The following is a 3,206-nucleotide window of genomic DNA, read 5'->3' as shown; positions in this document are numbered from 1 at the left end:
TGTGCACACGCGCACATGTGCGTGCACGCAACCGAATAGCCTGTCAGAGCCTAATTTTGCACCATGCAAGTCTCCCCTAACTGATAACACTCTAAATAACAGGTGAGTGGCTCCTGGCAGGAAGAAGATTGTCTGACCTCATTGTTTGCCTTTCCCCCCCCTCTTTGTTCTTCACAAATAAAGGTTTTTTAATAAACTGAAAGGTCCTCCGCTCTTGCCTGATGATAAAATGAAAGGAACCAGTGAGGTATGGTACAACGTGGCAGCAAAAAAGGAGCAGCTCATCAGAAAATAACAAAGGTGCAAGTGAAAGATAAGGCAGCTGTCAGAGATTAATCCTGCGCGCCTGATTGTTTTCTTTAATACCAAAGCCTGCACTCGCAGGCGATAAGTTTGCTGAGTAATTTGGTTTTGGGTGAGGAAATAAAATTCAGGTAGGCCCCATAATTGATTTCCCTTTCTTTAGTTTTCTAAACATTAAACAACAACAACAACAAAAAGCTCTGCTTTGGCTACACGCTTTCTTCAGCTGCACTGCCCGTGCTGTCCTCTTGACTGGGCCCCCCCTTCTTTACCCCCAAAACTCCAAAAAGGAGGGTAGCAACGAGCAAAAGTGCCCGTCTCCCAACAACATCAGGTGCAATTTACATGAAATCCTTAAATGCATGTCTGTTATGGACTGAACTGTTTCATTACCCGCCCCCTCCACAAAATGATACTTTGAAGACCTCACGCCGGTTCCTCAGAGTGTGATTTATTCGGAAGAGGGTCTTTGCAGAGGAAATCAAGCTATAATGAGGTCGGTAGGGTGGGCCCTAGTCTAATATGACTGGCGCCCTTAGGAAAGGGGATATTTGGACACAGACACAAGGGAGAAGCCGCACGAAGATGCAGGCAGAAATCCGTGCGCTGCGTCCACGCGCCTGGAAATGTCATGGCTGCGGCAGAACTCCAGCCGCCAGGAGAGTCTCCAGGAAGAACCAACCCTGCGGGCACCTTGACCTCAGCCTTCCAGCTGGCAGAACTGCGAGACCATCCATTTCTGTTGTGGGAGCCACCCAGTTGGCGGTCCTTTGTTGTGACAGCCCCAGCCAACCAGGACCTGGACCTCTACTGCACACATGCAGCAAGGAACCCTCGCCTCTAACTCGAATGGCACATTAATCCTCAAGTTCCGCTCCTGGTCTTCACATCGCCCCACCCACACCCCCATCGGTTTCTCAGGGCATCTGGCACAACGCCAGAGAAGGCAGCCAGGGAAAGTAAAACCTGAGCCACCCGTGCCCCTCCCTCTGTGTGCGAGGGTCGGAGCCCCTCCCCTCCCGAGTCGCAGGGCGCTATTAACAGTGCCCTTGCCACATCCGCACACCCAGCCGCCCCTCGCATGGCCCTGTTCGGTGAAAACCCAGAACAGTAACCTCATGTTGATCCCAGAGAATGCCTTGGAGGGGCCGCTGCCCTGGCAGCCTGAGTGCCAGGCACTGTGCCTGGTGCTTCCTCTCCTGGCGTTAGTAAAGGCACCCTGGCTCTTTGAGACCCGTGCTCTGCACACCGGCATACGCATAGGAATGAATCGCTGCCCTGGAATCTTGTTAAAATGCCACCGCTGACTCAGGAAGTCGGGTGGGGCCACAGAGGCAGCACCTCTAATAAGCACCCAGGCCATGCGGCTGCTGCTGGTAAACGGGCCACGCCCGCCCGAGGTGCCAGGTTTAGATCATAGTGGGGTGGGGGAAGGCCTTGGAAATGGGGGCCCCTCCCTATGGCTGCCCAGAGGTGAAGCTTTAAGTGGCCACAAAACTCCACAGATTCAGATGTCTCTGGACTGGGTTCACTTTCAGCGGGTTCAGGGGGAAAAACACAAAAGGAAGGTGTGGGGGTGAAGCTGGGGGCTCCGGAAGGAGAAGGCCGGCGTGCGCACGAACGTGCACCCAGGCGCACGCTTGCAGGCAGCACCAGCAGCAGCCCAGCCTTGTTTGTTGTGACGAAATGAACAGCCCCGGGTTGCTCATCCAGCAGCTAATTTCTCATCTTATCCATTATGGAATGAGGTGGGAAAACAGTTTCCTGTTTCTCACAGGCATCACTGACATGAAAGATACAGAGCGAATTCCCTGGAAGGCCACGCAGTCCATCGTGGCTCCCCAGGTCACAGGCAGGAATTGATGCAGCTGGGCCTGGGCCTGGGCCTGCTCCGGGAGGGAGCAAGGAAACTTCTTTGCAGACACTCCCGTGCTATTACCGCTTTGGAAAACGCCTGAGGGGCTGACGGGATATTTTCTGTGGTAACATTCCGTGGTGGATCATCTTGAGACACAAGTGCTTGGCCATGGAGTGGTTTTGAGGCCGTGGCCTTACACAGCCCATCTCCAAGGTGACTGTGCAACGGGCTGAAAGATCCCCACCAGGAAGGAGGCCAGTCAGCAGCCTCCTCCTCCTCCTCCTCCTCCAACCTACTCAGCGAGCCCCACCTGCTTCTCAAAACCCCATCAATTACAAACCTTCCCCTAAAGAAGTAATACACTGTCCTGGTATAACTAAGTGTCTTGGGGAATCACACATATTCTTGAGCATTTGGTTTAATTCTTATCCTATCTAATAAAAGAGTAATATGCAAATTAACCATCACTCTGCTACACCCACAAGCCACGCCCACCAGCCAATCAGGAGCGAGTATGCAAATTAACCCAACCAAGATGGCTGCGGCCATGGAGCGAGCAGAAGGCTTGGGTTTCCCCCGCAATGGAGGAAGCCAAGCTTTCCGCAGCCCTGGCCTGTCTTGGCCTCATCCACTCAAGGCTACGAAGTTTCAATTATAGATGATAAATAAATCCCAGATACCAGGGCCTCTGCTTGGGTTGCCCGGGGGGGGGGGGGGCGCGGGGGCATGGCTGGCCTGCAAACCACCACAGGCCCCTCACCCAGGCCACCCCATGCCCCAAGGGAACCCCCACCATGATCTGGGACACCCTTCAGGGCAAACCAGCTGGCCCCCACCCGTGCACCAGGCCTCTATCCTATCTAATAAAAGAGTAATATGCAAATTGACCATCACTCCAATACACAAGATGGCTGCTCCCATTTGGTCAAATATGGCTGCCCCCATGTGGACACAAGATAGCCGCCACAAGATGGCCAGCAGGGGAGGGCAGTTGGGAGGGACCAGGCCTGCAAGAGAGGGCAGTTGGGGGCGATCAAGCCTGCAG

The sequence above is a fragment of the Plecotus auritus genome (assembly GCF_963455305.1).
Source record: "Plecotus auritus genome assembly, chromosome: 2".
In the NCBI taxonomy this organism is placed as follows: domain Eukaryota; kingdom Metazoa; phylum Chordata; class Mammalia; order Chiroptera; family Vespertilionidae; genus Plecotus; species Plecotus auritus.
The sequence above is the reverse complement of the archived record's forward strand: the minus strand, read 5'-3'. Positions refer to the sequence as shown.